The sequence below is a fragment of the Etheostoma cragini genome, chromosome 18, assembly GCF_013103735.1.
Source record: "Etheostoma cragini isolate CJK2018 chromosome 18, CSU_Ecrag_1.0, whole genome shotgun sequence".
NCBI lineage: Eukaryota > Metazoa > Chordata > Actinopteri > Perciformes > Percidae > Etheostoma > Etheostoma cragini.
Window position 1 is genome coordinate 12,285,144 of NC_048424.1, and position 13,766 is coordinate 12,298,909.

General features: G+C 41.1%; 2 long non-coding RNA genes across 2 annotated transcripts; both read right to left on the reverse strand.

Moving 5' to 3' along the window:
* Positions 1–225: 225 nt before the first annotated feature.
* LOC117961781 lies at positions 226–1,277 on the reverse strand. Its single transcript, XR_004660489.1, has 2 exons — positions 998–1,277; positions 226–392 (listed from the first exon to the last, which is right to left on the reverse strand). It is a non-coding gene; the product is annotated as an uncharacterized LOC117961781 (long non-coding RNA).
* A 2,955-nt stretch (positions 1,278–4,232) lies between these two features.
* Positions 4,233–12,920, reverse strand: LOC117961754. The gene is made up of 3 exons (XR_004660482.1): positions 12,835–12,920; positions 11,689–11,695; positions 4,233–4,243 (listed from the first exon to the last, which is right to left on the reverse strand). It is a non-coding gene; the product is annotated as an uncharacterized LOC117961754 (long non-coding RNA).
* Between the last annotated feature and the right edge of the window lie 846 nt (positions 12,921–13,766).

Below are 13,766 nucleotides of genomic sequence, written 5' to 3' on the forward strand. Positions count from 1 at the left end.
TGTTTATAGTCAACATAAGGTTTCAGAAAGGATTTCCGTTGTAACATGCTGTCCTGGTTATTAAAGGCAGAAATAGCCAAAAAATAATCGTAATAAAAAAAGAAGAAATGATTTCTGTCATGTTGTCCTGGTGTTGAACACAAGTGGAAATACAGAAAGTATACAGATTTGCATGTCATAAATAACGTTCAAACAGTGTTATCGAGAATTCATGCCACTGAAGTACATGTTTTAAGCCTCCTTTATTCTGCACAACATGAGTTAATAGTAATCTGTCATGTTCAGCCCTTATCCACTCACCACGTACCATCTGCTGGGTGCAGCTCTCTACCTTTCGTTTATCAAAGAAGCCGTTTAGCAGGGGATTCCCAATTGCTCCAAGAGTTTGGTTCCTGCCATTTGGGGATGAAAAGTCCAATAAAAGCAGAGAAAAAGTTAAAGGTGAAAGAAAGGTCGGTGTTGGATAATATTCCTCAAAGAAGAGACAGTGTTAGAAAGTGAGCGGTGACACAGAGCCTTAGTGCGGCTCCACTTGACACATACATCCAAATAAACTGACTATTTTCCCGGTAGCGCATGCGTGTTCGCACAAATACATGGAGACACACGTTCGTGTAGGATAGCTCACGCACATACGCTGTAGCTAATGTCCATCCTGTATACGCATGCACACCCAAACAGGAAGATTGGTCACACACCTGCTTTTCATGTATATGTATAGTGATGGCAAAAAAAACAATGCAGCAAAAACTGTTGCAATGCTTTCACACTCGTTCTCCCCGAGCAGGCATTCACGTATTCTCACCACACACACCCGCAGCACAGCTCGCCTGAGTTAAGCAAATTATCTTTCTGTTGTTAAAACCAGCTCTCTATCTATCCTCACGCAGATGCTCACACCCTTAAACACACACACACACACACACACACACGCATTCGCATACGCACACACAGTACCTGTCATTTCCTGTCTTCCCGAAAAAAAACTTGCTCTTACCCCTGATGGACGCCCACATGCTTGTACAGTGGCCATTATGGCGCTGGAAGCCAAAAGAGATGCAAGATGAGAGAGTGTGTGTGGAAAAGAGAAGCAGGAGTTATGCAAAACCAATTACACGACACGACATCGTCACACAATCAGCACGTCACTAACTGTGTGAGTAAAAAGTGAGAAACAACGCTGACCAGTGAGGTTTGGGTTGTGATTGCTGGTATCTGCCGGTGATTCAGATTCCAATGAATGTGCATTTGTACACAAGAGGAAGATGTAATATGTATGTATCTGAATGTACTGATACTGAATGTATCAGAGCCTGTTTTGTGTGTTTGGGCAGGCACATAATCAGTAGTGAAGGTACATTCGGTTTAAATTATGTTCTGAGAATCCGTGGGCCCACATCACATACATGTGCCACATGTATCAGACAGACACACACACACACACACACACACACTGTCATAAACAAAGGGTCATGTGGGAGGAAGTGTGAGGGAGGGAAAGTACCTCATCAAGAGAACAACAACAGCAGAGGTGCAGGGAGTGACAGCTGCTCACTGAGAGAGACATGAGGGATCACCTCTGTACCATAACAACAAACACAGCACTGCACAGCATGGCTGCCTCCAATCTTACAGACAGAGCAGCGGACCAATCGACACACCTAATGGACAAAACGTTTGAAACGAAGTCTTCCTTTATTGTAAATCGGTTTGTATTTAACAAGAGGACTTTTGACTTTTTAATTGGCAGTTTTAACCTCAGTGATCCTCTTACATTGAACATCGCTGTTTTACGGGCACAGAGGGCCAACCTGAAGATGAGTACATTGATACTTAAGCTGAATATTCACTCTGTCTGTCATTCACTTCCAGTACACATTTCCTGTGTCCGTGCAATCTCTAGCCAGCTACAGAGTTCACTTTTGTTTAACTGTGTTCTCAGCCAATAGAAACACTCACACACTGTGTTTGGAAATGGAGAAGTTATTATTCTAGCATGTACCCTGTTTAGTACGATCATACTCTACCAGATGATAAACTGCACCACCTGTCTCACAGGCTGTTGAGAGCTGGGGATTGCTCTGCTCTATCTTTGAATTACCTAAATCCCAACTGTGACATCACATCCTTTTAGTGCGCCAGAAGAGGGCCAAGTTGAGAGAGGAAGACTGATGTTAACGTTCATTTTGTCACAGAATTTTAAAAATGTTTCCTTTTCTTTCATTTTGACTTTTCCGTCCACACTACGCTGGCAGATATCACACAAATAAAGATTTTCGAAAACTCTCCAGAGCAGAACATTTGAAAAAGGGGGTCCTGTGTTTTCGTCAGTGCTTTTGCAAAACAATGGCGTAATCTGAATTTATGTTAAAATTTGTTAGATTACATCACTATCTCGAAATAGTTTTCTTGAATGACATATCTACACCACAGCACAGAAAGTAACGTGTGCCTGATAAACGGAACTATTTATGAGCCACGATCTTGATGATCATGATTGTAGGCAGAAACAAAAAAATAAGTGCAGTAGTTTGTTCATTACCGACCAACAGAGCATGAAGGAAAGGATTTAGGATTTAGCCATTTGTCTTCATGAACGCAACCTGGAAACACTAGTGTGAACACACACTCTGCATATTCATATTTAGCTAGATCAATGGATGCATAGTGTATTAGCGGGCCACCACTGCAACTGGGGTGTGTGTGTTCTTCAATAACAAATGTTTTCTTCTTTTCTTCTTGGAACTCTGAGAGTGTAGCGTTCTTTCTCATCGTCAACATTACTGATACAAACACCCGAAGACTTTTCCACGGCTACAACATATTGGTTGTTACTGGAATCCCCTCTATTGCCTAATTTCCCCTGCATGGTCTGCCTCGACTACACTCAACTCACTCTTGGTAGCAGGTCCTTTTCTCAAAACAGAGTCTGCACTTTGTTAGTTGTACTGCGTTTTTTAAACTCTAAGTCAAGTAAATAAAAACAATGCAAACGCTAATGCTGATAGCCTGGCTTTTAAAAAAATGGCGGGTTTGTGCACTGTGTCAGTGAGGGTGCTCTAAAATGAGTTTCCCTTGACACACGTAGCCTACACGCATACATGCAGATTCTCAGATACGCTCCCACCTCCGCAGTGGTTTACTAAGCGAGCGAACAAGAGGGAGAGAGAGATTAATGTTTTTCATGCACTAAAGTTGCCGATACAACAGCACCAGGAAACTCTGATTAGCCCACCGAACATGTTTCAAATACCAGCCAACAAGCCGGGCTTGCTTTCATACAGTAGCTTATAATTGCAGAAGAGTAATCAGCAGGCCAAATAATCACATACAGCCAACTAAACACATAAACACACACACAAAAACATACACACGTGCATCCTCACACAGCATTCATACATTCATATATCTAAACAAGCCACTGAACCTGTTTCAAACACGTTTTCAGGGCTATAACAAAGCAATGTCCTGCGCGCTGTATAACTTTGGATTCAATGATCCATTCATTCAGTTCTGTAAAACACATGTTCACTGTAATCTTCTGCTATGAGACCGAAAAGAGTGAAGTTCTTGCATAGACCCCAATTAAATGAATCAATGTAAATCTTTCAGGAAGACCTAACTTTTAATCAGTGCACTCCTAAATCACTTCAGTTGTTATTGTAATAATTGTATTTTTTTTGCTGTATACAACTGTCGCATGTATGCAACAAGTCTCTGCTGACTTAAATACAGCTCAGCGGAAATTCTTTCAGGAAGACCTAATTTAATCAATGCTCTCTTCCTAAATGGAATCGGCTTGTGGAGGCGTTCACCTTTCTGCTTAACCAATCAGAATTGTACACAGATCGCAAGGGCCAATCACAGAGCCACAACCCTGCTTTTAAAAATCTGTTTCTCTCTGTGACATTCAGCTGTCGTTGCAGGCAGAGAGTGCAACCCTCCACCTCCAGTCCTCTACTCCAGCTGACCGGTCCAGGGCCTCCTTTTGTCTGGTCTGCGGGCTCCTTCGTTGCCCCCATCGGTGTCTGGGTTCCATCAGTGGGTCTGATGGTACTCCACCCCTATATAGATATAGAGTCTAATCGCCAAAGACTTTGTACATTTTATAGAGCTGTACAATAAACCTCATTTGCATATGTGCAAACATGTCTCTCCTGATTAAAATGTCATTCACAGCAGAGTAACGTTAACGGTTTTGATAAAGTCTCCAAACTTTTAGGTAGTAAAAAACAACGTTACACTCACTTTGCTAATCCTAACGGCTCCAAATATTGCACTCTTCTTCTGTGTAAATACGTTGCTGCGTAAGCAAGGTCAAAAGTTTATTGTGTGCTGCACCGATTGGCCGAATAGTATCACCTGTGTTTGCTCCACGTTTTTTTTCTAAAAACAATCAGTTTGTTTTTTAAATGATTTTATTTGTTTTTTTAAATATAATATTAAAATTTTTGACTTGAGTAGAGTCGTGCTGCACCATGTGCAAATGCTGCACCTGTTGTTCTTTTTTTGTCGTTCTTTTTGACTAAGGGTGCAGTGTTTGCTATATATACATACTGGGAATCCCTGACTTGCTGTTCAACTATATGAAGAATATGAATCTTACATAGTCATTTTAGTCATCCATCATTGTGTAGTATTGATGAGTGAAAGTTGTGAATTACGTACCTCAGGGGAACTCCCGGCTGCATAGTCAATCCCTCACACTCACACATATGCAAACAGGCACACCTGCCTTCAGGGGAAACCACCCCAATCGGCATGGCCATACGGCAGAAAATGGTAGTAATAAATACAAAAATGCCCCCCCCCCCCACTACATGTAACAGCAGCAACCCGTAGAGGTATTTGACCTGACACAGTTGTCTTAAGTGTTATTGTTAGCACGTTAGTCAGGAGAGTTGTAAACTGCAGGTACACAGCTCTCTGGACAGATTGTTGCAGGGCAAGGAGGAGATTTTCATATGCAAACACACACACACACACACACACACACACACACACACACACACACACACAGGTGCATCCAGGTAGATAACCTGGAGCCATGCAATTTTATCACCTCTGCCTTTGACGTTACAATTTTTTTTCTCTGTAATATATAAGATAACCACTCTTAAAACCCGCGCTGTGTCCAACTCTTCTTATTAAAATTTGCATTTTTGCCGACTTTCCACACTTTTCATTTACATAAGGAAAGGAATAATACTTACTTATTACTTACCCACAACCAAACACAGCAAAGAGCCAATTGTTTTCACATGTCACATATTTGACCAGAACCGTTTGTACAGCCAACGTAAAAACATTGGCTAGAGCTAGTGTTCAGCCCAGAACTCACCAGGAACTCCCCATCCACAACAGGCAAACATCCACATTGTGTTTCCCCTTTTTGCAAATGCTATCAGAGCTTAGACTAACATTAGCAGCTCTGTCTTGCGCTTTACATTTTAGATTTTCAGACAAAATCCAGGGACATTTTCAGCTCAGAAACGCATATACCTCCAAAACACGTAATGTTTTTAATTTTGTAAAACTTAAAACAGGGACACTAGACCTAGAGCTGTTTAAATTAAGGGCTGAGCCCCCCCCCTAAAGGTCTGATCCTAGAAGGACCCCTGCTGCTACTTCATACTTGCACTCCACTACACCTCAGAGGGGAATGTTTACTGAACTACATTTATCTGACAGCTTTTGCTTTTTTGCTTCAGGCTTGTTTCTCCAACAGCTCATTGAGTAGCAGACACAATAAAAACTATTGAGGAAATGTTTTCCTTTGACATTGATCCAGTATTAAACGAGATAGCTGGAGTCGGCAACAGAAAAACAAGCAACAATGTGAGTTAATAGCATAACTGTCCAACTTGTAGTTACGTTCATAAAAGTGCTCGTTTTGCTGCTGACAGACTCAGATTAATATTCCAAGTGTCTGACAACATTCTGGAAAGGATTTCTAAGGAGATCGACCTTACTGTTAAAGATTTAGATCCTTTTTTTAAACATAAATGTCTGCGAAATTGCGTTTGCCAAAGCCATCAGACTCCATGTAAACAATCAGTAATTTTAGCATCGTAAAATAAGACATTCTAAAACATCTCTGAGCTCTGAACAGCGCTGGCTCTGTCTTGAGCCTGCCTGTGTCGGGTGTGCGACTATCGGCTCCGTTTGGTCAATCTTTTCTTTCTTTCATTCCAATTTTGTGTCTGTCATTTACAGCGAAAACCGGGGACATTTCCGGGGACAGACACAACCGGGGACGTCTGGTCACCCAAGGTTTTGGGGAAGTTTACTATACAGCAAAGTTAGCTGAGATAGCTTTACGTATGCCTCAAATAATAATTATTAAGCTAAACAATTAAAAAGTTTAGAACGATATAACAGTCTGAACACACATTTTTCCAGCCTTTGTTCAACACTGCAATAGATCTTCATGGACACGTTTTGCCTTGGTAGCTTTAGCATCAGTTGTTTCTCATGCGTGCAGCCATCAAGTGCATTTTAAACAATTCTTAACTCAGAACAAGTCTGCTGTAAGTAGGCAGCCAGAGAAGGTGTAATCAACCACGTTGATAACGTTAGCTTAATTAGTTAGCTAGCTACCGCTGATCAAATTGGTCACTGACCAAAGGTCAAAGGTTGACAGCTAATAATGAGAAGCACGTATTGGTCAACCTTTGTGTGCAAAGGACCCATTGCTTCAAACATTACTAATCATTTTGAGCTCAGCTTTGGATTTGATTGCAGCCTAAAATCAAGTTATACTGGATAATTTGTAGGGGTTTGGATCATAATAGCTCTGTTTATTGTCAGAAGAAAGGCACGGTATAACATAAAACATACATACAACAAAATACAACAAAATAAAAGCTTTATGATATGAGATTTTTATTTAAACAAATGGAGGCTGCAGATGCCTTAGTGTTAAATGCTCTCTCTGAGGGGGGGGGGGGGGGGGCAGAGAAAACCGGCTGTTCCTGAATTGGCCAGCGACAGACATTTTCTGGGAGGGCATGGGGAGGATTGCAAAACAGGAAACACAGGGCCTTGATATAAAATACGCACACACGCACACACACACACACACACACACGTACACACACACGTACAAGTCACTTGCACATACAAAAAGTGTGTGGGCATGTGTTGTAGTGCACTTGGAAACAGGTTAGAGTCAAAAAGACTGTGTGTATGTATCACAGCAACAGGGCCCCTTCTGGTGCTCTTCTTTACACATCTGAGTAAGTACAGGATGTGTGTGAGGGCAAGTTGTGAAGTTGAAGATGTGTGTTGGTTTTACAATACGTGCCAAGATGTTCTCAAGGTGTGATGGATAGAAATGTTGGCTAGTTGGCCATTGTTTGCTCTGCAGCAACAGGGACCAAAAGAAGGAGGCCTAATTGAAAAAAGGAGAGAAAGAAACATAAAGGCAAAACATCACAAGCATGAGGAACAGTAAGATGGGTAAGTGCTCTTTACAGCAAGATGAAGGAGTACCTCCTCTTCTCTTTCTGTATCTGTTTCACTGCAATACACACAAACACTGTGTTGTCTTTTCTGTGACTCCTGGACGAGTTTGAACACGCACCGCCCCGTGATAAACACTCACAGTACACACATATTCAGCCAGAACTTACCAAGGATTGTGTCACAAGGAAGTTATTGCTGAAGTTATTAATTGTGACAAAAGAGCCTGCATCCAGGACTGGTACAGTCCCTTGGCTACCACTCTGAAGATTTCCATTCTGTGTAAAAAATCTGTCTTTAAAATTCTTTAAAAGTCAGTTTCTTACCTTGATCATCCTCTACAGAGTGAAACATCAGCACTTTTTTCATCACAGCTTCATTCAGAAATTATACTGTCACAGTCACATTGATTTATATTTGGCACCTGGTCTATGAGAGAAAAATTGTGCCATCGCTGGACAACTGAGTAGAAAAGAAATGATCTCAAAGACAGTTCTCTTTCTATCACGCTTTCATCCATTTGTAGCGCAAACTTTAATAAACAGCTGCTGGCACCAACTCTCTAGTCGGTTGCCATTGCAGAAGTAAAAGACGCAAGAAGATTATATAATTAAAAGGGCGCAAGATAAGTCCTAAACAAAAACAATTTGGAAAACCTGAATAAATATGTTTGTTTCAGGTATTAATTTGAGGAAGATCTGATGTTTTTGTCTGTCAGCATTGGACTTTTAATTCACTAAACTTGTTTTTGTCGTTAAAGTCTCAATTAATGATCATTGTGAGCAAGACAGGTGCTTGCCAACACTTGGGTCTATCAGAGTGAATTCACTACATTTTCTCATCAATTTCACCCTTTAAGATACATTTGCTGCCATCCATGCAGTTGGCAAGTATTTCACTTATTTCAATGCTACACATGGAAATATTATTATATTATTATATTTTATATAGTGACAAAGCAAGCTGTCACCGTTGGATTTACATCTGTGGACTGAGTCAGAACGCCCGGTGTGTGTACTATACTGGCTTTGTAATGTAATAATAGTTTAGCATTTTGACCAGAGAAGAATCTAAGGAAGACATGTCAGTTCAGATGCAGAGTTATTGCAAAAACACATTTTACAATGTCCTACGGATGGTTTTGTTCGTCCTACAGTCATAACTCGCACAATGCAGTTGTAAAATGGGTTCTTCATCCCTAAAAATAACAAAACCACTACAGCACAAATCTTTTTTTTTTCTTATTCTGGTAACTCCAAAAGGTAATGAAGCCCCCTACAGTAGCTAGACCTTGGGACAACATCTATCTGGGCTATGTTGCTAAACATAAGCAGCACTATTTTACTTTTGTGGAGTTTACTGTACATGCTGTGGTAGGGGTGCATCTGTGTGTGTGTGTGTGGGGGGGGGGGGGATTCTCTGGAACAGGATGTAGCTGTGCAAACACCTAAAAGGTTCTTCTGCTTGTGTTTGCGCAAGAGATGAAACAGCAACAACAATAAAGATCCTTCACCTGGAAGCCTCAGGTTTGCAATGACTTTACAACAAGCTGTCAGTCCGAGGGAGGAGACGGTACCACCTTTAAAAATCTTAGTTTGAGATTTCCTTCATATCATAATGTTGTACCTTCAGGCACACGCAGAAAAACCCAATATTTAGCAAATAGATAGCTAAATGTATAACTTGGCAAGCAATTGGGTAGAATGCAAAACTATGCAAATAAGATGCAAAGAGTGAGTCAGCCCTACATTGGAAAATGTCTTCTTAGCTCAGGAGACACATTTTACCTTTAGTGAGCAAGTAAATAAAATGCAATGTCTTACAATTTCATTAATGATATTAGGATTTACTTTAAGTACTGTACTTAAGTAGAATTATGAGATACTTTACTTGAGTGTTTCCCTTTGCGCTCCTTTATACTTCTACTCCACTACATTTATATTACAGGTGTATTTTTTCATCCAAAATAAAAGAGTAGCTTCTAAAATATGATGCATTGTTTCAGATAAAAGCCCAAAAGTTTAAAAAAAAAGTTAAAAGACTCCATCTTGACTATTTTGGGGGGAGCGCTGAGGGCAGGGGGAAGGGTTAGACGAGATGCTACTTGCTAGTTTTTCAACATTAATTACACTGGCGTTAAGTAGAGTTTGCTGAGAATACTTTTACTGTACTTCAACTAAAGCCTAGATCGGAATATGTTTTCCACCACTGCAACAATGTTGAACTTTAATTGTTTTTTTCATAGAACACCTAATTGCACATTATTCCACATGCAGCAACACTTAGAAATGAGAGTAAATAATGTGTTGTATGTAAAGTTCTTGTTTTAGTTGCTCCCTTAATAGGTAGGTCAAAGGTCGGTCGGTAGCCCGGCTTGAGGGCATCCGGGCTTAGTCCACCCCAGCTTAAACTCAGCCCTTAGTTTATGTACTTAATTGATGTGGCATACACAGTATATATACACACATACACATACAGAGAATACAGGTCTAGTACTCAACTTACTCATAATTCCCCAGAACGTTCCTTAAAAAGAGAAGGAAGAAGGGGTGAAGGAATGAAATCCCTTCAGATCCAGCTGAAATGAAGGCAAAGAACAGGTTTGACAGCTATGACTTCATCCTCCCAACAAAGGCACTGAGGGAAGGATGGAGGCGTTGGAAGGAGGAAGGAAAGAAGAGAGCAAACAAAAAAAAAAGTCACATCACCGGCAATTCCTGCTACATTAGTGGGTAACGTGAGATGCAATTGGCAGGAGAAATGAACCACACCCTAGCATATTGTACACATATGTCTGTATTTGTTTCTCTATGAACAGCTATAAAGGCTCACGTTGACTCAGGTGTTCTCCTGGGTGTTCACCTTGACATCTTGATAGAACCACTTGGCTATTAAGTGCCTGTCTCCAAGCTGAACACAACTTAGTAGACAGTTATGAAAGCCTTGTGGTCCATAGATGGCCAGCTGATGCTTATCTAGTGGATTTCCCATGAAGCTCACACCTAATCCCTCTGAGTGTGAGTCTGCTGTCAGAACCTCACCCCACCCTCCATGTCTTACAACGAAACATGCCCCCTTTCCATGCTGCTCCATTTATAATCTATCTATACATCCATCTCCCTGTCTCTCTTTTTTTTTCTAGCTGATACCTAGACCGAAAAACGCCAGAGTTTTTTCTCGTGGGAAACTCTTGGGAGAGGTATGTTGCCCCGTGAGCAGGGAGGGAGAGTGGAATCCCGTTTTTCTGGGTCTAGTCTCACTCCCTGTTCCGCGATCCCATCCCCGGCTAAGAGTCACAATCAGGCATCGTGTCAGGACTCGCCGCGGTGTTAGGAAACTCTCGCCTGTTCTCGCTCAGCTGGATTCTGGAGTTTTGGTTGTACACAGCACATGTGCTACTACTTCTCCCTGAACTTGTTCTGCACTGCTCTTACATCACTGTAATCATCTTTTTCTTTTTTTAATTGAAGATTAATTTTTGGGCATTTTAGGTCTTTATTTTACAGGACAGACGAAGACATGAAAGAGGAGACAGAGGGGGAATAACATGCAGCAAAGGGCCGCAGGTCAGAGTCCAACCCGGGCCCGCTGCAGTGAGGAGTAAACCTCTACATGTGGGTACCCACTACCAACTAAGCTATCTGGGCACCCACATCATTGGGTTTTTAATCATTCTTCCTTAATTTAGGAAAGAAGTCAAGTCATATTAGCATCTTGCAATGGTTTTTGTAATAATTAAAGCAGTGCCAAAAATTAAAAGATTCATAAAAACATTATAAATTGGCATATAATGTTTAATTACTGACAAAAGTTGGCGACTTTTGTCTCAAAAGCATGGTAAAAAAGATTATTTCTTTAATTTATGTTGCTATTCTGTTATCTGGTCACTTGGCATACTTTTTTTGTGTGCATGACACAATAAAAATTATTCAGTCCTTCATTGTACCTCTAGAGTACATCTGCTGCCAGCTTTTACGTATCAACCTACCCGGGCTAGTCAAGCGAAGGACTTTTCCTAGGAAGTCACATGATTTTCAGTAAGCGGTATCTCCTTCAAGGAAGGAAATCAAGTAGAGTGAGAAGGAAAGTCTGGTTTCCAGCTGTATGTGCTTTTAGTTTCCAATGTTGAACAGTGCAGAAATGAATGCAGTTGTACATGTCACAATGGTTTTTAAAGGATATTTTGAACGAAGCATATAAAATACATCCTAAATTAAAAGTTACTAAATACCTGACAAAACACACCAATTCACGTTATGTATTTGTCACTATGACCAAGTCCAGAAGATAATTTCTCAAACAACTCCTATCCATATTGCCGTTATTCATATTGGTATTAAGGTGCCCTAGTGACAGTTCAATGAAGTGAGGACTAAAACACAGAGGAGGCATGGAGGAAGGCAGGTGTTCTGTTGATGATTTGTTAACAAAAGAGTCCAACAAAAAAAATACAAAAACAAGGAAAACACAAAAAAGGAACAAAAAAAGGAAAACACAAAGTCTAAAATCCAAAAACCCAAAAAGTCCAAAACAGAAAAGGAAAAAACGAAAACTGGGACACAAAGACTAGAAAGAACTTACAAGGGGAAGACGTTCATAGGGAAGAGACACACCAGCAGGAGTAACCAAACAAACCAAACACACAAAAGGATCTGACAAGAGACAAGGGGACAACAGACACTAAATACACTGGGTAATGAGATACCGAGAGGCAGGTGACATAAGGACTGGGAAACAGGTGGAGGACATCAGGTAATTACAAGAGCGGGAAAACACCGGAAGTAAAGCTGAAGACAAGACAGCAAAGAAAACCAGACTATCAAAATAAAACAGGAAACAGAACATAGATACACTTACAAGGGAACACAACATAGAAACTACAACACAAGACCAGGGAGGAAAAAATATATATGACGTAACGCTAAACCACAACAGCCCAGAAGGTTAAAGTTTTGGTGGCCCCTGTGGACACCACCAACACATCCTCACTCCCGTCTTGTAAAATATGGACCCTTTAGGAGACCTTTAGCGTCCTACAACACGCACTTGGTCGGGACTATTGGCGTCTCTTTGACGCTGTTAGGTTAAGGAAAAGGTTGTGGGAGGGCTTACGGTTTATGATTTGCGGGAACAAACAGTTGGGTTTATGAAAAGGTTGTGAGTGGTTAAAGAAGAAAGCGGCTTCCCTGACACGCTGTAACCAATAACGGGACGGTCATGGAAACACGCGGGACACAAACCCCGCTCTCCTGGGTGAAAATCTTGTGTTTGAACCATCCAACCCCCTACGCAGAATTTCCCCCTTACATACCAGGCCTTCTCGCCAGACCCCATCTACATGCTGCTCTCCCCAGTACGTTCTACACGCACGCCCAAGGGTGCCTTTATTCGTCGCATCAGACGCGGACAGTCACTGTCCAAACATCCGTATTTTACTAGTTTGGAGTGAGAACGGATTGCAACACCACCTTGTGTCGTAAAGATCTCTATCTGGCTAGCATGTGTATTTGTTTTGGAAAAGAGTGAAAGAAAAAGGCCAGTTAGGCTATCAACATAATTTACACCCCTTGATGCATGTCATCCCCCTCTTTCTCCCTCTCTGAACGGACAGATGCAGAGAGAACGGACAGGAGAAGACGGCAGGAAGTAAGTGATATCAGCTGGGGCAAGGTATGGGAGAGATGCAGTAAAAAGTATTTCTAAGTCTTTCAAGCACGCACACACACAGACACACACGCACGCACGCACACACACACACACACAATCTCACGTTATTCCCGTATCTTATCCAATCTTGGATGCAAAATATAATGTGTTGTCTGGGTATATTTTTAGGAAATAAAAAAATATTATATACATATACAGTGGTGTGAAAAAGTGTTTGCCCCCTTCCTCATTTCCTGTTCCTTTGCATGTTTGTCACACTTAAGTGTTTCGGAACATCAAACCAATTTAAACAACAGTCAAGGACAACACAAGTAAACACAAAATGCAATTTGTAAATGAAGGTGTTTATTATTAAAGGTGAAAAAAATCCAAACCATCATGGCCCTGTGTGAAAAGTGATTGCCCCCTAAACCTAATAACTGGTTGGGCCACCCTTAGCAGAAACAACTGCAACCAAGCGTTTGCGATAACGTGCAATGCGGCTTTTACAGCGTCCTGGAGGAATTTTGGCCCACTCATCTTTGCAGAAGTGTCCTAATTCAGTTACATTAGAGGGTTTTTTCGAGCATGAACAGCCTTTTTAAGGTCATACCACAACATCTCAATAGGATTCAGGTCAGGACTTTGGCTAGGCC